At 36.4% G+C, this 21468-nt stretch overlaps 1 protein-coding gene across 8 annotated transcripts in view; it reads left to right on the forward strand.

Moving 5' to 3' along the window:
- HDAC9 (histone deacetylase 9) overlaps window positions 1-21468 on the forward strand; it is a 939997-nt gene that overhangs the window by 374222 nt on the left and 544307 nt on the right. The window lies entirely within an intron of this gene.

Consider the following 21468-nt stretch of genomic DNA (forward strand, 5'->3'; position numbering starts at 1 on the left):
AGTAATCTCCAGGAGACGTTTCTGGAAATCAGAGACCCAGGGAAACAAAATTTGGAGAAATAAAGTTTGCATCTAATTTTTAGAATGTATTAAATGATACCGAGGAAGTAACCTTTTATAAGAGTAGAATTTTAATATATTTCTCTATTTGTAGACACTTTATTGCCTTGGAACTACATTTTTTTTTCCTTTTGGGGCAGTGAGGCAGATTCACCCCAAACTTCCATAAACCTTTATCTTCTCAAATACTTTAAAAGCAAGTTTGAAATAGATAATGATCATATGTTTACCTTAAACTGAAATTCATATTCTCTAGTTTCAGGATATTAGAGAACTTCTCCTTAATAAAAGCAACACTAGAAACCTGAAAGTCAGAAACATAAAAACAATGATATTTAACATGATTCATGGCAAGAATCTGGAATACTCAGTGGAAGAAAATTGAGTGAAAATGCTACTGGAAGGATGGAGAAAGGAGGGTGAGGGGAAAGAGGGAAAGAAGGAAAGGAAGGAAAAAGAGAAGAGAGAAAGTGGGGGAGAGGGAGGGATAAATTACGCGAGGGAGAAGGAAAGGTCATAAAGAAGCAATGATCAAAAGAAAGAAATCTGTAAAGACACCTTGTGCAAATCTTGCTGTCTTCACCTGGTGGAAAGTATATAATGTAATTGAAAGGCAGTCAAATAAGTGTGAATAGAATTTTTTAAAATGTGCTTTGTGTGTTGTGAATTTACCCTGCGGGTTTTGTGGAAACTCAGGCTGCAAGCAAGGTCAGGTGCTGTGTCAGGATCAGGTAGAGCCCTTTGCCCCCAAAAAGCTTGGATCCTGCTGTGGTTAATGGCCAGGACTCAATCTTCCCATCTATAGAAACTGCTGCCTTAATAACAAATTTTTGAAAATGGACCAGGAGCCATTTCCTTTTCTTGTCAGTACCTCTGAACCCATACAAGTACCATGTCACCAAATGTTCTGCTTCTAGAAGTAGTACAGAACAGTTCTCTCTATGGAATGAGTGAGTTAAATTCTCTGAGTCATATTTTTGTAGAGATATAAGAGTGGATGCTACAGAGACTGCCAAGCTTCTTAGAAGCAAGGTTCTGGGTAAATATTTTTAATTACCATCCCCTCAGTCTCTGGAGATACCCTACTATCATTATCAGAAATTTTTTGTATTATTTTAGAAAGAGATTCATTTTGCACTCCTCATAATGCAAAGGTGGCAATTGGACCTTAAATCAATGCTTTAGCTGTCAGCAAAGAGGTGCTTTTTTTTCCTCTAATTTTACTAACACTGTAGCCAGTCACCATGCCTCCTCAGTCCATGCAGCTGCATAATTATACATCAGATCTCCAAAATGAATTAGTTTATTTTTAAAACAGCTAATTGCCTTAGTGGAGTCATGTTTTACCAGAAGCACAAAAGGGCTTTGTTCACTGCAGGGAAGTTTTCTTCTGAAATGACTGTGTTAGGCTCTTGCTTCTGTAATGTCAGTCATAAACAATAAAATATCAGCAAAATTCACCAAGATCACTAGTATTCCAGAGCATCCCATTGTGATTTCAGCATCGTTTCCTCTGCATGTAGTTCTATGTGATCTTAAAATTAAAATATCCTATGTAGGAACGATCTTTGATATAATGATATGCACTAGAGCCCCTTTACGTGTGTTTTTTTCTCCAGCACACTTTAAGTCTTGTCTCTTGAAAGTTAACTATGTATTTATAAGGCAGACCTCCCATTGCATGTTTGGTCTCCATTATAGGTAATAGGCCAATTCTTTGCAATCAAGAATTCTCTCTATTATAGCCCAAACTTGAACTTTTTAATTCTGATTTTGGATGCTATTGTATTTAAATAGAAGGAGCTATAATATTTAAATTATGTCACTCTGCAGGGGTGATGTTTACAGAAAACCCTGATTTAGAATAGGTAGCCGTATCAAATGCAAGTGTATGTTAGCATGTCCATCCCATAGGATGGTCTTACCTTGACAAATTCACATCAGCAATGCTCACAAAGAGAAATGGATTCAACCAGCATTTCAAATGAATAGTCTCAATGAAAAGTATTACTCCAGGGAACAATACCCTCATGACCTCTGACCAGCAAATTCTGGGAAACCAGATTATAATTATAAGGATGATGGCAGAATGTTGACTGAAACCATGCTTGTTAGTTATATGGTTTGAGTGTTTAATAACATGACTGGATGGATCTGACCCCATGGAGCCCAGATGTGGCAAGACCACCTCAGAGAACCTCAGATCTGTCCCCAAACCCAATATGACAGGATCTGGAGTTTGTTGCATTCCCCAGAAAGGTAAATTTAACTCCTTACACTTTCAGGTTTAAAGCATTAGTATTTTAGACTGCTACACAGTATGAGAGGAGAGCCTAAAGAATACCACACAGTGAAACTTCATTTAAAAATCCCCTTTAAATATCTTGTTTCTTCCCCTAAGATCCCTTGCTAGCAGCCAATAACCTTATCTCTATTTTTATGTTCTCATTTTGTTTTTTCATTCTTTGTCCACACAGCCCCTGGAATATGTTGTATTGTTCTGAACGGTTAAACTCTGGCTGCAGTTTTGTATTTCCACCAAGAAAAGCAAATCCTGCAGTGAGCTAAACCCTTCTTTTGTTTTCAAAGTTTTGCTATTTAAGTTTGCCACCCGGAGATCTCATCTTCCATGCCAAAATCGGTTTTCAAGTAGTCACCTAATAATTCCTTGGAAAACATTCTTCTGCTAAGAAAAAGAGGACTTCCTATTTCTAATTATAGGAATTCATCAGTGTCTGGGCCCGAATACCCTCTCCCCAGAGCAGAGCTTAGGTGGGTGCCGACAACATTCACCTCTGTGCTCCATGCTTTCTCTGACTCCAAAGATAGCAATAACATCCCTTCTGACAAATCTTTCATTCAGAAGCTTAAAGTAATGAATTATATGGCAGTCAGCTCTGACGAATATCTTATTGGAGCCCCGCAAGCCCTTGAATGTAAGGGAAATAACAATAGCCTCTGGGAGCTCACTTGGCCCCCATGAACTGATAGTTTAACAGTTGACAATAGGTGGCTAAAAGCTGTGCAGGGAAGCCCAAATAGCCAATGTGTCAAAATTTCTGAACCAAGGCTGGCAGAGGAGTTAATTAGTTTTATATATAAACAGGCAAACAAAACCACACTCATACATATGTTTATTTCAGGAATCAGAAGACTATATTTATGAAACATAACTGAGATGGGTCATTTAAAAGGTCAAATTGTGTCCGTATGGAGAAAATATTTCCTTACTAGTTAAATACAGTTTTGTAATTGAAGAGCTTGACGGTGGTCTCAAAATTCATTTCTGGTCACACTTCCTAGTATTCACGAATCTTCAAAACTTAAAACTGGTGAGGGCTTATCACTTGACAGATTACAAAAGAGTGATTTTCAGAATGGAATGTTATGTCGGTTTTTAATATTTGCCATTATTCTTAAATAATATTGCTCTCAAACAATCATGAAAATCAAAAGAACTTTAGAACAATCATAAATTTTTTTTGTCTATTAATACCCTTTAACAGAGCATAATTACCTTCTGCCCTTTCTGCCCGCGGTATATTTATTCAGATATTTTAAATAACAATATCAGTAGTTTTCATTTTGTCAAGTTAAAATATGTTTACCTATCATGACTATTTCTGCATTTAACAGTTCTTGCTTTTGATACTAGAGACAAAGATCAGTCAATACTTTAATTTCCTGAGGGCTATCAACAGACACTAAGCCTTCCTTGAAGTAGTACACATCTTTGAAAAAGAGACTGTACTTTTAAGTGCAATTTATGCATTTACTAATTCTATGCTTATTCTCAAGATGATGGGCTGCACATTAGCTCTTTCCTTTTCTGTTTCATTACTTAATTTGGAAATCAACTTTTATTTCATGTGCCATAGTAATTTCTCATTGTTAATAGCAGAATTACAAAGAGAAAATCTTAAAAGAATACATTTAGTTTAATTAAGCAAAAAGAGAGAGAAGGGTAAGCTTAGGCAAGATTCAGTTTAGGATTTTATGAATATTGAGTTGCCTTAGAAGACACAAAGTGTTGCCACTTTAAATAATAATTTCTTCAGAAAATCTAGCCTTCATTAAATGAAATGTTTGTAACGAAATAAACTTACACTGTCAAAGTGTAAGAGTTCTTATTATTCAACATTCTTATTAATATTTGGTATTACTGATTCAGTTTTTACCTATACACTGGATTTATAACTGTATCTTGTTATGGATTAATTTTTTATTTCCTGATTATTAGTATCCTTTACCATATTTTATACATGGATTGGACATTCCTTTTTAGTGAATGCCTATTTTTATCTTTTGCCTACTTTATTATTGGGTTGTATCTTTTCAAACTGCTTTGTAAATATTATTATTATATTCTGAATACTAGTCATTGGTTGGTTAAATGTGCTGTAAATGTTTTTTCTCAATGTGTCATTAATTTGTCATTAATTAATTAATGACACATTAACTAATGTGCCATTAATTTCTCTTTAATAGTCTGTACAAAACTTATATTTTTATGTCATATTTATCAGTCTTTTTTGGAATGATTTGTGTTTTTCTGTGTCTTGTTGAACGATTCCACCCCTAATCTGAGGATTTGAGCATACTCTTACATGTTTTTCTATTTTTTTTTTAAGTTTACTCTTTGTATATAGATCATTAAACTACTTGGAGTTAATTCTGTGAGTGTGTGTATACCTGTGTATAGCTTAATATAAACATCTAATTTCTAGGGCTGTAATAGTTTAACCTAGAGAACTAGCTATCCTGGAACCATTTGTTGAAGATCTCCACTTATCTGTGGTTCCAGAACTGACCTATGTAAAGTTTTCATACATAAGTGGGCCTACTTTTTGTTGCTCTATTCTGTTATCTTACCTTTTATTTTTTATTTGAACCAATAAGGCATTTTCTTTATAATAACTTACCAGATAAGTCTTTAATATGATAAGGCACATGCTCTCATTTTGATCTCCTTCAAAATTGTGATTACCTTCCTTGGAGCTTTGCTATTCCATACTAATTTTAGAATTTGCTTATCAAGTGAAGAATGATATTAATATTAAATATTGATTTTTTTCTATCCTTGGGCACAATTTATCTCAGTATTAATTTTTTTCTTTGTAGTCTCACATCCATGATTTTTTTTATTATTTTAAACAAACAGAGGGGCGCCTGGGTGGCTCAGTCAGTTAAGCGGCCGACTTCCGCCCAGGTCATGATCTCGCTGTCCGTGAGTTTGAGCCCCACGTCGGGCTCTGTGCTGACAGCTCAGAGCCTGGAGCCTGTTTCAGATTCTGTGTCTCCCTCTCTCTGACCCTCCCCCGTTCATGCTTTGTCTCTCTCTGTCTCAAAAATAAATAAATGTTAAAAAAATTTTTTTTTTAAAATAATAAACCAACAGAGAGAACGGGGGAGGGTGACAGGAAGAGAGGGGTTGAGAGAGAGAGAGAGAGAGAGAGAGAGAGAGAGAGAGAGAGAATCCCAAGCAGACTCTAAGCTCAGCTCAGAGCCAGATGCTGGCTCAATCCCACAACACTGAGATCATGCCCTGAGCCGAAATGAAGAGTCAGATGCTCAACCAACTGAGCCACCCAGTCGCCCCTCTTCTTTGATTTCTTTTTTTTTCTTTTTTTTTTTTAACGTTTATTTTATTTTTGAGACAGAGAGAAACAGAGCATGAACGGGGGAGGGTCAGAGAGAGATGGAGACACAGAATCCGAAGCAGGCTCCAGGCTCTGAGCCATCAGCCCAGAGCCCGATGCGGGGCTCGAACCCACGAAATGCGAGATCATGACCTGAGCTGAAGTCGGACGCCCAACCGACTGAGCCACCCAGGCGCCCCTATGATTTCTTAAATGAAGAGTACTTTATCTAATTTAACCATCACTCAGGGCAATCATTAACATTATTATTAACATTATTTTAATATTATGCCATGTGCTAATGGTGTGTAAGAAGACCTGTGTGCCAGTGCTCGCTTATGCTAGATCACAAGGCTCAGAGATATTTATGACGATTTTCCTCATTCTTTATCTTATGAATTGACCTCTGACTTTTTAAAAATCAGAAATTGCCTGTTTCCAGAAGCACCCTTTCCTTCTTTCTTATTTTTTTCTTTCGATCTGTTGCCAACCAAGTTGTTTGTATTTTGTCTAAGATAAAAGTAAACTGATTGAGTGTGGGTTTAAGACATACTAATTAGCTACTATTTTATTGATCAGCAACTATTTACCAATGTTTGTGTTAGGCATTTAATATGCCACCAAAGCAACACCTCTATTAGCGATACATGATAGTAGCCAATATGTAGGTAAAGTTGAGGATAACTTGCCCCAGACCCTAAAGCCCGAATGCCATGTAGTCAGGGGTAAATCTGCATCTTTGCTTTTCTCCCTCTACCATTCTGCCTCTAAGATAACAAGATGTTAAAACTGAAGTTCAGTCAGAGATCTTGTGGTGGAATATTCTAAAGCCAGACAAGCTGATCCTGTTGGAGGGGGGGTGGTAAGTGCCTTCCTCCACCCTGTGGGCCATGGGGTTCCTGATTTGCTGGTCAGTTTCTAGGAAGGGTGACTGAGTAGGACAAAAAGAGGGCCCCAGGTGCTGGATCTGGAGGAATCTGTCTAACACAGTTGTAGTGTGCTGAGGAAGGCGCTTTCTGTGTATCACGGTGGTGAATTGAGTGAGAGAAAATGAAGGGACCTTTAAGGTGGTCAATCTGTCTTGCTACGACTCATGTTCCTGTTAGAAAAATTAAATCAAACGTGTTTGGTAAATGGGGAGGTAATAAGAATATAAAGTGGATGTTGGTTCATATGTGATTTTTTTTTTCCAAGCGTAGGAAACCATAGGTGTAGAAACATAGTAACTTTCAGTAAGAAAGGGAAAAGAAAATCTATCGATTGGCTGCTAGTTTGGCCACGGGAGCCATGGTGACCGTATTTGAGAAACTAAAAACCAGTGCCTCCACCCAGTCAGTCTCTCACCACTGATGCACGCCCCTGTCCTTGTTCAGCTGCTGGCTAGAGGCAACAAGCTCTTCCTCCAAGGCCCCCTTGAAATGGAGCCCTTGCCCCAGGGCCCTGCCTCTCTCAGCTTTGGCTCAGGACCCACCCACCTCTCCTCCACACAAGTCCTGTCTGTTGTTTCCTGCATTTACCCATCCACTATGACAGCCTCTGGCCGAGCTGTAGTTCTTGGTTTTGTTGGGGGAGTGGGGGGGGGGGGGCTAGGGGCTGGGGGGCAGGAGTGTAAGGGTGGGAGGGGCCCAACTTATTTCCCTAATTAACAATTAAATTTTTTTTTATTGAAAATTTTTTCATGTTTATTCATTTTTGAAAGACAGAGAGAGACAGAGCACAAGAAGGGGTGGGGTGGAGAAAAAGGGGACACAGAATCTGAAGCAGGCTCCAGGCTCTGAGCTGTCAGCACAGAGCTTGACGCGGGGCTCGAATTCACGGAACTGCGAGATTATGACCTGAGCCGAAGTCGGTGACTCAACTGACTGAGCCACCCAGGCGCCCCAACAATTAAAAATTTTAATCATAATATTAGATGATGATAATGATGTTGATGATGTTAACTTTAAAAATAACATAGGTTTTGACCATTTTACTGATGACCCTGTCACCCATTACACTTGTTATCTAGGCAGCATATTAACAGAATATGAATTTTCTCTGGAATGTAATTATCGTGTTACAGCTGACATGCTACAGGGTGCATTTTAATGGTCTGTCATTTCCTTCATGGTGTTCAAAAAGTATAGATAAAGGACTTAACTTACTTGCATCTTACTTTGGGGTTGGTTACTCAAATGCGTATTCTTAACCAAGGGCTGATGCTGTGACAGTTTTATAGGGTTATAACAGGTTCTGTTTACTCTGAGTACCAGAGTTTTGTCTCTAGTAGTCAGGTTTTACCCCAGCATCTGTTACATAACCTAGAAAATTTCTTTTTAACTCAAGCCTTTAGCAATATCAAAATGATTTAATGTGTGTTAATAAACCATACAATGATTTATCATACTATTAAATAAGCAAATTCTATTTGACAAATGATGACTCCTGACATGAATCTTCAATTCCTATCTTACCTTTATCATATGGAGCTATGTCCAGTCTGCATTTCTTGTCTTACATAGTCTGAACACTGGAGTTTCTTTTCTGGGGAGGGGGAGCCACATTATGGCATGATGATTTTTGTCTGGTTGTTCCTTACTCATGTCAAGACCTTGCTGCAGTTTGCAGAAAAATGATTAGTCTGTGTGTCTGTAATTGCTTGTGGGTCACTTTAAGTGCCAAGTCTTCACCACTAGCATTTTTAACAGGAGTTAGTTTTCCTCCAGTATGTTTATCAAATGCCTGTTGCAAGTTGTGTATTCCTGAGGCATGATCAGGTAGCCAAGAGCCTCTTTAGTTCTGACTGTGCTCTGCATTTTCTCTGAAAAGTTGGAGCAACAAAAAAGATCAGATTCTGTTCTTTCTGGCAAGGAGAGGAGTCTGAACTGAAAACAGGAGCAGAACCCTGGACCCTGATCTTTAATAATGGATGCCAGCATGCACTGTCACACTGTTGCCACATTCCAGGGATTGATTTCTTTCTTTCTTTCTTTCTTTCTTTCTTTCTTTCTTTCTTTCTTTCTTTCTTTCTTTCTTTCGAGAGTGGGGGATTGGGGCAGAGACACAGAGCAAGAGAGAATCCTAAGCAGGCTCCATGCTCAGTGCAGAGCCCAACAAGCCCTACAATGCTCTGGCTTCTGCCCCTGAGATTGTGACCTGAGCTGAAATCAAGAGTTGGATGCTTAACCAACTGAGCCACGCAAGTGCCTCTCCAGGATTATCTTTTAACTATTTCCCCCCACGTGGATACTGTTTTGTGTTGTCTTGATTTCCACTGTCTTCCAGCACTTGAGATATTATTCTGCTACTCAAATATTAGAAATTGATGTGACAAAAGGCTAAAAAAATAGAATTAGAGGATTAAAAACAAGAATTATTAAGGAATGCCTTTCATAATACTTCTTCATAATTTTGAAGAAATAATATTCCTTCCTAATTCATGTTGAGCCCTTATTTATTTTATGTTATTTTATTTTTTTCTGGAGCAGTGGTATGTTTTTAAGAACAGAGTGCTAGGATTCAAAGGACATGTGCATTCCCGGGCCACAAGATCACAGTGTTACAGAGTGAACATTAATAGCCAGGTGTGCTTGTTTCTACTGTTCTAGAACTTTCCATTACACATTGCCCCTACCAGTCCTCCTCATTTTTCCTGAACATCTGAGGTCCTTCTTCCCAGAACCCTTTGAAAGGACAGTGTTGTCAAAGGAAACAATAATTGTTGTATTAATGTAGGAAACTCTTATAATTAAAAACAGAACAAGGCTAATGTATCTTTTAAGGAATTGGTCAAATGGATTACTTTTGCTACTGCTTACTTTTGCAGTAAGAACATTAGTCAAAGAAAATGACACTGAATCATGTATTTGATATATACTACAAAGAAAGATAAAAGAGGCAGGGAAAGCATGGATATTAATGGTTAAGTAATATATACTTAGGTTTGGGGCAGGAAGAAAATTAACTTCTGATTTGTATGTGAGAAAACAGAAGCGCCAGAGGCTGGTGTGTGAATACCTGTCCCCAAGACTAGGCAGTAATTGCTGGAATGAGGGAGACATCATTTTAAGCAACTAGACATTTTAAAAAGCAGTGAAATACAGTAGGGATACAGTGGTTCTAAAGAGCCTAATGAAAAATGAGGCAAGGCAGAAACAAAGACAACAAAAAACAAAACAAGAAGAGTGAACCCAAAAAAGACTGTTTGATAGTGGACGAGTTTTGATTTATGGGTTGTGTTGGTAGACATCATTGCTGTGATCATAGGAAAATCCTGGGAAGAGTGCTTTTGGAATGAAGAATGGGCAGGGTATGGACTGTGTCTTCTCATTCAGTTCACCACCACATTAAGAAACTTTATTCTGGAAAATTAAAATTGTTCCTGGATGTACATAGCAATTTCTGGAGAAATTTTTTTTAATAAAATCATTTAATTTTTTTACAAATCAAATTCTTTCTGTATTTTCTGTCTGATTTCCTGAGAACAATGCTACATTGGTTATTATGTTCCAAGTTAATAGATTTTATTATTTGAAAAACTGATCAGATATCGTGACTGTCTGTACATTATACCCAATGGCACAGATTCAAATTTTTTAGTGCCATTTTAATCTTGCATTTTCTTGTCAACTGTTTTGAATCATATACGTTTGGATGTCTGACAACCAGTATACTCTATATTTAATGATTCTAACATTCTTGAAATGTTATGATAATCCATACATAATTCATTTGGAAATAGTGAAAATACTACTTTAGGTTTACCCTAATGACTGGATATTAACAATATGAGTCATGTTATATTGTGATATACGAAGGTGGCCATGTTAGCATAGACCTTGACAATAATTATTGGTTCTCATTTCTCATCCCTCATATTGGCTTAAAAAAATTTTTTTTCATGATATGCTCTATGTGTGGTTGATCCTGTCTCGAGTGAAGTACTCTTGACCGTTGAGCAACTTGGGAGTTAGGATGCCAATCACCTGTACAGTCAAAAATCCATATATAACTTTTTACTCCCCCCCAGACTTAACTACTAATAGCCTTACTACTGACTTCCTGAAAACATAAACAGTCGATTAAAGCATATTTTATGTAAGGGGTGCCTGGGTGACTCACTCAGTTGAGCATCTGACTTCTGCTCAAGTCTTGATCTCAGGGTTCCTGAGTTCAAACCCTTCATCAGACTCTCTGCTGTCAGTACAGAGCCTGCTTCAGATCCTTTGTCTCCCTCTCTCTCTGCTCCTCCCCCATTCATGCTGTCTCTGTCAAAAATAAACATTAAAAAAATTTTTAAAAACACATATTTTATGTAACATATTGTATGTCATATATATTATATCCTATATTCTTAGAATAAAGTAAGCTACGGAAAGAAAATATTATTTAAAAATCATAAGGAGAAAATAAATTCACAGTACTATATTTATCTGAAAAAAATCAATGTATGAGTGGACACATTAAGTCCAAACCTATGTTGTTCAAGTTCAACTATATATTTTGAATAAAATGAAATGCTTGAGAGTTTTAACTGTCATTTTTTACTAATGCCTTCTCCCTAGCTTATAAAGGGAACAACATTAGCCCGTACTTGAGAATTTCTTACCATTTAGCCTTTGGAATGTTAATTACTCCTAGACTTTAGTTTCCCTCAACTAGCATTGTGTTCCATCAAGTCAATACATAATTATTCATGATTTAAATAATCAAAAATTACTAAATTTTAATCCAGGTGAAGTCCTGAATTTAAAATAAGTGAATTTGGCTTCCAAGGGGTCTCTGCTACTTACAGGAAGTACTGCTGAGAATTTCCTTCAGATAGAGCCAAAATAAGAAGACAGCAGTCTTCACTTCATTACAAAAAAGAAAACAAAAACAGGTTGTTATAGCTTCAGGTGAAATAACTAATGTTAGCTTATTGATTTTAAATAGAGTCCCTGCCATCTGGAATGAAGTCATTAGCTGGGGGGGAATGCATTGTGGATTGGTGATACTCCTAGGTTGTGATTAAATGGCACACATGTGAGTGTTGCTATTAATCTTTGTGTCTCCTATTAAAATATCTGATTAGACCTCACAAAGTAAGCTTTGCAAATAGGCTGGGACATACTACTCCCCTCTTGCTCATTATTTCCATTTCTTATTATTCAATTAGGAATCAGTGACTTGCTGAATACACATGGTGTGTTTATCAGCCTGGAGAGTGATAAAAATTTTCCCTTCGAATTTTTCTTTTATATTCTGTTTTCTAATATTATAGCTGATTTTGAGAAATAGCTATTATCTTAGTTCAGAATACAGAAATCGAAATAGGCCCTCGCTTATTCACTTCTTGATGTGTGTATTAATAGTGTGCTATAATAATAACTTAAGAGTACTGAATACCTATTATGTTCTTGCCATAATGGTGGAAATTTTATATTCATATTTCTAAATATTAAAGCAACCTTGCAAAGCACATGTCAATTTTTTTCATTTTTTTACCATGTTTATTTTATAACCATGATTTCTTAGTCCTTATTAAGTTGATACAATTTGGGGAAATAGATATTCCCTTCCCTTTTTGGTTCCATATGTATTGGGCAGGGTAGCAGGAACAGAATATGAAATAATAGGCAAAGGGTGCAGGGATGAGACGGGTGAAGTTGAAGAAAGACACGGTGAATGTTTCTATGAATGCTTTGGGAAGAATATCAACCAGAGAAATACAAAGTTGACAACGTGAGTATTTTCTTCTCCCATGGGCTTCGAAAAGTATGACATAGTATTGGACCACATTCAGCATATATTAATTATATAGCATTGTGGTATGTGTTTCTTGTCAGACATGATGTGTGTATATTTTTTCTTACTTTTTAAGCTCCATAGATGGCATTCATAAAGTACTTTTTTTTAAAACAGGAGGATTTTTTTATAAAATTTTTTTTTCAACGTTTATTTATTTTTGGGACAGAGAGAGACAGAGCATGAACGGGGGAGGGGCAGAGAGAGAGGGAGACACAGAATCGGAAACAGGCTCCAGGCTCCGAGCCATCAGCCCAGAGCCTGACGCGGAGCTTGAACTCACGGACCGCGAGATCGTGACCTGGCTGAAGTTCGACGCTTAACCGATTGCGCCACCCAGGCGCCCCAACAGGAGGATTTTTTAAAAGTTTATTTATTTTAAGAGAGAGAGGGAGAGAGAGAAAAGCAGGCTCTGACATGAGGCTCAGTCTCACAAATCATGAAATCATGACCTGAGCCCAAGTCAAGAGTCAGAGGCTTGCCTGACTGAGCCACCCAAGTGCCCCCACAAAACATTTTTAATACATTATTCAGCAAATATTAATTTGATCATATAAACCAATCTTGCTTGGCAGAAAACACTACTAGCTGCTATGTGAAGGTCCTCCTTTTAACTAACACTTAATTTTATACTTGGAGCTTCGTATCAGAGGAAGTTCTTAAAGGGCATTCCTCTTTCAGCTGGATTTACAACTCATCTGCAACACTAAATACAGATAAAATAAAGATCAAATCTTGGTTAAAGGTTTATATATAAAAGCCCCTGCAAATATAGTCACTGTCTTGTCCAGATGGTAATTGTAGACGACTTGTTCTCTTTGAACCTTTTTCTTACCCCATTTCCTCTCAAGGTCTTTATCTCAATGCTTTGAAGCTCCATAAGTGACTGTGAAGCTGAGGTTAATATTTTTAAAATGAGGGAATTATGACTAAGAATGGTTAAGTAACTTATACAAGCTATCCAACTTATAACTGGCTACTAAATGAGAGGGGGGATTCAAGTCAAATTCTGTCTGAATCCAGAGGCCTGTCTCCATCGAATAAGCCACATTATTTAGAAGGTAATGTAGTTGCCCTTCATATGAAAGATATTCGCTGGTTTTCATGAATCAAGTGTAAATTCATATCTGACACTGAAGTTTGCACATTTTCCAGAATATATCTCTTTTTGATTTAAAAAACATGTGAACATAAGGCCCCTCCTTCTAAAGACTTAGACAATGTAGGAGCTCTTTAAAACTGAAAGGGAATTCTCTATGTCAATGAGAATATAAAGTGGAACTTTTTTGATTAGAGCTTTGATGTTTTCAGAAGAGTCATGTCACTGTTTCCTGGAGCCAGGCTGGCCATTATAAGAGTCCAGGAGAGCCTCAAGAGCATAGGAACAATTGTTAAAATGTTCAAAACTCCTTTTTAGTAAAAATAGTTTCAGTGTAGAAATGGGAAGGTTTTAAGTAAATTCTCTAGAATCTTGAATTTTTTAATTTCCTGTGCTTAATCCTAGGAAAATAAAGCATGATAGAATTTACCATCTCTTGTGTTTTATATTGATGATACAAAGCTTATGAATGGTTACAGTATTGTCCTGAAAAGTACTGTATGTAACATAATCATCATACTTATCTGACCAGGATGATGTTGGAATTGGGTGTGTGAGATAACCCTTTTGAGAGAGAAAAACTAACTCTGGAGATACATTTGGGAAAGGGTGGAATACGAATGGCTGATGCAGACGATGGAAATTGTTTGCCTGACATTTATCTGTGAAAACAAGCATGAATGAAAGTGTATAAAAATCAAACATATGTATATTTACATAGATTCACATATCATATAGAGTGCTTACTATTTGCTAGGCAGTGTGAAATAGGCACATAGATGAATGACAGATCTGTTCTTGACTTGTTGACGCCTAGCATGGGAAACAGATATGTAACCAAATTGTTGAAATATCCAAAGACTCTTGTTATGATATACGTAAGGACAGAGTTAGGTCTTGTCATTCATGACTGCTCAGATCAGGGAAGGCTTTGCCAAGGAAGTAATGTATATGTGCAGGCTTTTGAAAGATGAGGTGGATTTACTACTTTTTTTGCTCTTGAGAAGATGATGAACAAGCAAGGGCCACTATCTCCTTCCATGAAGTTACCAAATGTGAGACTTTTCTATGGGATGAAAGGAAAAAAACCATCCAGGTATATATTGTCTATAAAAGTTATTCTTAAAGGATGCAAAGGGTGAAAACAAAGGAGTGGAAAAATATCTATCAGACAAATGCTAACTGAAAGAATTCTGTTAAAGTAAACCATCCTGAAACAGGAAAGATTCCTTACCCATGGACATCTAATAAACTTAGTGATACCGCTAATTGCAAATGTGTATACTTTAGTTATACACCACTGCTATAAATATTTTTGATAAGGCAAAAAAAATAAGTGCTTGGGCATTTGCTGTTTCTTAAATATGGTAGTTGACATCCAATTAGATCATTTATGAAGTCAGAATATAATTGCAATATAAAAAATGTTGCTGCTATTTTCAGTGGCAAGCATTCTGGCATTCTCTTGATTTAACATGGTGATAGGTAGTGGTTTGCTATGGTAAATATCAGCTTGACCTTTGTGGCAAGAAATGACATTTCTGGGTTGATTTTTTGATGTCTGGTGAACTTATATTAGCATGTGGAAATCAGTCTTATCACAGCTCTCAAATATAGTATTCTTCCAGGTGCTACATATCACTATTGATTTTTGATGATCAGAATCCCATTTATTTATAAGATGATAACTATTAAACGTGTGACTACATATGAACACCTACTTTGTAGAATAATATAAAATTAAATTTTTGAATCATACCAAATAGTGAAGATCAGAAAGCTAATTTTACTTAACTGGAATTCTTCCAGAATTTTGATTTTCATAGCCTTGTAGCCAGAAATAATATTTTGTCTTGAAACTAAGATTTCTATTAAAAGTTTGTCTTGTAAATATCTTATACATACTTACTTTAGTAAACATGGGATAGGTTAGTCCAGGTTGGTTTGTATTTCAAAGCTGATGCTGTTAAGAAAATGATCTTTGATTATCAGCATGAGCCATTACGTGCCACTTAAAGCAAAAGAAAAGATTAATGGTTGATGCGTACTTATATTTACATTGAGCCTATTCGTACATATGAAATAGTTTTTCTATGTGAAATAAGTTTACAGTACCATAATACAAAGTGTAAAAACTACTGTGTTGTTTCTTAAGTGACTTGCAGGGAGGGAAGGTTGAATCTAAACCTATATTTCTTTGAGAACGTTGAGTCAGAATGGTATAATCAATGGAATTTACCAATTAAAAATAGAACATGTAGACGTGAGCCAATGCAATTGATAATCAGACTTTTCTAGAAACTTTGCCATCACTACAGTTATTAGATCCAGTACTATAAAGTGTAACTACAAATGCATTTTTATGTTAATTTCCTAGTGCCAATATCATTAAAATACTCCAAAAGGAAGATATTTGAAAACTTTGTTTACTCAAACTACTCAATGATGATCATTACATTAAGGAATCCACGTGAGATCATTTCTGTTGCAGTCTGTTGTCTGACCCTTTTCACTGGTTATTCTGTCCACAAGACAAGGAAATAAATGCAAAAATGAAAGTGCAATTACATTTCATTTGATTTCAACAAAAGATTATTTTTCATACATGCATATAGCTTTATAAAATTGTGGTTTATTATTGATTTGAAGTTAATTATTGAGATTTTAATAAGACACTATGGCAAAAATGAATAATGATGAAATAGTACATGTTGAATATGATATCATACTGCTTTCTTCTCCTGGACTGGCTGCTCTGAGCTCTGCACAGAAAGACTGATGTGGAACTGACAAATACTCATAAGAAGAGAACCTGGAACAACCTGTCTTAGTGAAGAAAAGCAGTGCACACATCCCTATCATCTTAAATGTAAAATGCTGGGCTCATCTGCCAGTTAAGAGATACTTTTTTGGACGATCCTCCTCTTTCTACTTTGAATATTAATTGCCTTCTTCAGTCTCTTACATAGTTTAATTATTTTCATTTAAAATAAATTATTCTCTAATAATACTGGCTTGTTTAAAATTGGACCCAAAAAAGATACTTATTCCATTTATATATTTTAGCCATCTAATCGTTGATTTGGAAAGGTTGATCTTCTCTACTGATTGTCACACTTTATCGTGCATCAGTTGAAGGTCTTATAAAATACAGATTCCTCCCAGAGATTGTGATTTAGTACTTCTAGGATAGGAAGTACCCCATAAATTGCATTTCTAACAAGTTCCCAGGTGACCTTGATGCTCTGAAATCCCCTAGAAATAGAATAAATCATGGATCAACATGTCCCATCTGAAGGGAAAAGTTAGAGAAGAAATTATTATCAATCAAATCAAGGCCAACAGTTCTAGAGCTTTTGTTGATGTTGTTTTGTTTTCATATAAAACAGCCTCCCTGGAATTTCATTGCTGATGTGTTTTCTGATACCCTTTACCTGTTCTTGGGTCCAGGCAAGATTTCCTTATCTGAAGACCATTTGGTAACCAATTAGGTTGTTTCAATGGAAAGGAATCACTTGTAAATTGAACATCCACTATTTAATAACAATTGGCAATGTTTCTCTAAGAGATAGAAAAATCAGATAAATAGACTACTTAATTCCAAATAAAAATTAGTACCCTTTACTCTATTGCCTGTTCGTTGGGAGTCTAGGTGAACCAAGTCTACTACTTACAGACAAGTACGTATAACTTTATTGCTGTGACAATAGTTTGAGAAACGTAAGGATGGGTGAAAAAGCAACATGAGCCAGTCAGAAAATGAGTGAGGAGATCCAGGTGTTGGTGAGTAATTTTGTAGATTTCCTGTAAAACAGAATTAATATTTCAGGCAAAGTGAAATACTTTGTCTAGATTTCAGAATCATAGGATTTGGTGCTACATGAAAAGTCTGTGTTTGATTACAGATGAGCAGAGGTTACCTTAGTGTTTTAGAATAAATCAGGCTATATTACCTTCTTTGCTTCTTTCCAGTAGGACTGATTTGAGAAAAGATCAATGTGAGCTATGGGTCCAAGGATATTTTAGGAAATATTTTGATGCCATATAGATTTTTATACATCTTTTTGTGTTGTCTGTATACCTGCATAAAAATAATTGGAATTATCATAATTTCTTTTGAATGACATTTTGGTATCCCTCCTATTAATTTATCACTAGTTTTGCATATTCTGTTTAAAATAACCACTTAAATAATTAGACAGTGGTTTCATTTCCATCAGTAGATAATATTAACATTTATTGAATGAGTGTAAAATGAATGTAAAATGATTTTTAGATCAATTTCCAACGTTTTTATTAAATTGAGTTAACATTCATTATATTGAGATTTTTTTAATGCCTATTTATTCTAGCCTAGCATTTGTATTAGCTTGTTATGGTTTTTATAATACAAAATTTAATAGTTTTTTTCCCATCAGTAAAATTGATTTTATAAATGCATAAAAAGAAACTTACTGACATTTCTTTACTGACATTGTTGAGATGATGTGAGAGGAATTTACACAACATTCTTAATATTTAAGTTGTTGGTTAATGGAACTATGGTAATCAGTATACTTCCTGGTGATTTTAATGATGCTTATTTTTCCTCTGGGAAACAAGCGATACCTATTTTATGATGTGTCTAATGTCTTTTCACCCTAAAGTAACTTTTCATTGTCAAGAGGTAAAAGGGAAGACTATTAATGGTAAAAACAAAACAAAACAAACAAACAAACAAACAAAATACTGAAAGCATGTGGGGATAAAATCTCAAGTGAAATAACTTGGTCAACATGAAGAAGACACATTACACTATTTTATGTGGTATGCCTTTTCCTAGAACCTCTGAGAAATAGGATAATTACTAACTCACTCTTGGAGTTTTACTTTTCTTGATGATAAAAGCTCAGCAACTGTTTTTGTCAATTGCAATTTGAAGGGGTCACTTAAATCTGAAATGACAAAAGATATGTATTATGGCATTAGTAGGATTTTGTCATCCCTCTTACATGTTTATCACTGTTTTGCCTATTCTGTTCAAAACCACTCTGAAACAATTGGTGGTTCCGTTTTTCATCACTAGATCATTCTAAAATTTATTTTGAAGATCTCAGGTAATTATTTGCATCACTTGAAAAGGGACAGAATGCCAGACTGGGGAATATGATGGGAGACCACCTGCTAGATACAAGGCATGTCTCTTTAGTCATAATATCATTAACAAGTACTTTTATAGCCTTAGTAACATTCAGCACACCTTAATTCTTACTTTGTAAAATAGGGAGCTTGTTTGTACTCAACACTATCGGATTTCAACTATTTTCTTCTTTTTTAAAAAAGATTCTTTTGAGACAGAGTAGCACACTTGCTCGTGTGCATTTACACGCACGTGAGTGTGGGTAGGAGGAGTGGCAGAGAGCAGGAGGGAGAAGGAGGGAGGGAGAGGGAGGGAGGGAGGGAGGGAGAGAGAGAGAGACAGTGTATGTGTCCCAAGCAGGCTCCACACTGTAGGTGCAGATCCCAACATGGGGCTCCATCCCACAAACTGTGAAATCATGATCTGAGCTGAAATTGAGTCAGAAGCTTAAGGAACAGACTGAGCTACGCAGATGCCCCTCAGCTGTTTTCTTCTTAATGTACAAAGCTGTTGTTCAAAAGAACTCTTACATATTCCAGTATAAACAAATAAAAGTGAGGTTGCCCTGGTTCAGGGAAGAATCTTTTCTGGAGAAAGCACTGTAAGTCAATTCCAGGGTCCCATGGCATCCTGAGGCACAGAGAGTTTGAACACCACTGTAGGCAAATTCTAAACTTCCTCCCAGGTCTAAAATGCTACGCTTGGTTACATCATCCCTGAGGTAATTTGCCAGCTCCACAATATTTCCATCTCTTGAATTTTATATATTGATTTCTTGACTGAGTGAAAGTTTAGTTGTAATATCAAATGGAATTAGATATTTTTTTTTCCAGTGACAGGAAAATAAGATTTTCTCATTTTAGTTTAAGTCCAATGTGCTTTGGAATAAATTTTTTAAAAATCTTGTTACTTATGTGTCCAAACATAATTTTGCAAGAAGTAGGAGTTAATCTATGAAAGAAGGAAAATTCAGTACCGTTGTTTTCAGCAGTGTGTTATCTGCCTAATGACTTCACATGCTTCCTCCCTTCCACCAAAACCCTATGTCTCCTTGTTCTCTTTCCCCTGCCCCACACTCTGTGGTTGACCAAGATCCTTCCTCCACCAGTTGTTCTAGGAACCTTAAAACACTCTGCTTTTTCCCTTTCCTTCTCTGTTGCTACTAATGCTGTAAGAATTACATTTTCCTTACTGACCTAGTTTAGAAAAGGAAGAAGAGTTCCCAGGACTAGTGGATTATCACTTTTGGGTGTGCCCTTATGAATGGCTAGATGGTACAACCCAGTTTGTGATGCAGAATTTATTTCTCATACAGAAATGATGTTATAAGTGTACCTCAGAGACTATAGAATGTTTAGTAGTATATGTTATAATTCATTTACTCTACAGGTGAATTTCAAAATGTGTGTTGGTCTGGGAGCCTATCAACTACTCTAAATGCCATTTCTTCCAAAAATTGAGGTCTGTGTTTCAGGTAGCAATGAATGCAGAATATTCCTAGTTGAAGACTGACCATATTTATTGGTTGAACTACAGGTGCATATATATTTGGTCGTTCTGCATCCATCCATTAGACAGCATCAACACTTTCTTTTCCTTTTTCTTTTCCACATTGAATTTAGCCTGAGGGGCTGAAATAGAGGCAACATTTTCAGACCTAAGCTATGTTTTCTTTTTAATTTAGATACAATAGAAACTAGATGCAGTAAAATTGATAGGTGATACCAAGCTCACATTAGGATTTATGAAATGGACAATTGCCTTGCATAAATGGCAAGTAAAAAATCAACCTAGTTCTTCATAAACATTTTATTCTGGGGTGTGCTTGTTTTCTGAAACTACCTCTACTAAATCTCCTGTCAGTCTTGAAACTAGAAGGCAGAAAAGCTTCTAGTGCTACAGCCAACTGCAGTGTAGCCAGAGAAACAGGCAACAAAAATAGAACACCAGGATTGCTGTGCGTGGGTGAGGCAGAAACCACATTATGAGCAAAAGCTTCCAGTATTATTTTAGAACCAATACAGAGCTCTGCACTTCTCTCTTCTCTCTTCCAAAAACACATACTATAAAAATAAAATGAAATTAAATGTATGTGCATTTGCCCTCTTAGAATTATGATTCTTAATTTTTTTTTTTTTTTTTTGCCTTTCTTTCTTTGGAAACAAATCGCCAGTATGGAAATACAGTGTGTAAAGCAAGCTGGGAGGGAGGAAAGAGTTAATTGCTTTTAAGGCCCTGCAATCGAGAATTATGGTTTGAAAGATAGAGGCTGGACAGCTGGGTTTGCTGGGGTATTTTTAAATGCATTAATGCTGGCTCCAATCACTCGGCCATGCTTGACCTATTTTTGGCTCAGGCCGACCATTGTTCTATTTCTGTGCCTGTGGGCCCTGCCGTTGTTGATTCATATGCAAATGGATTATCACTAGCTTTAGCCAACTTGAGCTGAGAGAGACCAGAGAGGGGGAAGAGACGCACACAAACAGATAGAAGGGCACCGGCTGAAGCCACTTGCAGGACTGAGGGTTCTTGCAACGCAACTCTAGCAGCCTGAAGAACTATAAGCCAGGTTTAATCAGTTTCTTTTTCTCGTGGGTACAGTTAATATTTTTCTACTTATTCTGACAAAGCAATAACCCCGAAGCACATTCCTATTCCCCACCTGCTTTTAGTTTCCGGGATAACCTAAACTCCAGACAGCCATAGCATCGACTTGGTCCTTTCTGCTTTGTACACAGGTTGGTAACACAGGAAAAGTGTCCAGATATTTTGAAAAGTGTATGTCC

This window comes from Prionailurus bengalensis, chromosome A2, assembly GCF_016509475.1.
Source record: "Prionailurus bengalensis isolate Pbe53 chromosome A2, Fcat_Pben_1.1_paternal_pri, whole genome shotgun sequence".
In the NCBI taxonomy this organism is placed as follows: Eukaryota; Metazoa; Chordata; class Mammalia; order Carnivora; family Felidae; genus Prionailurus; species Prionailurus bengalensis.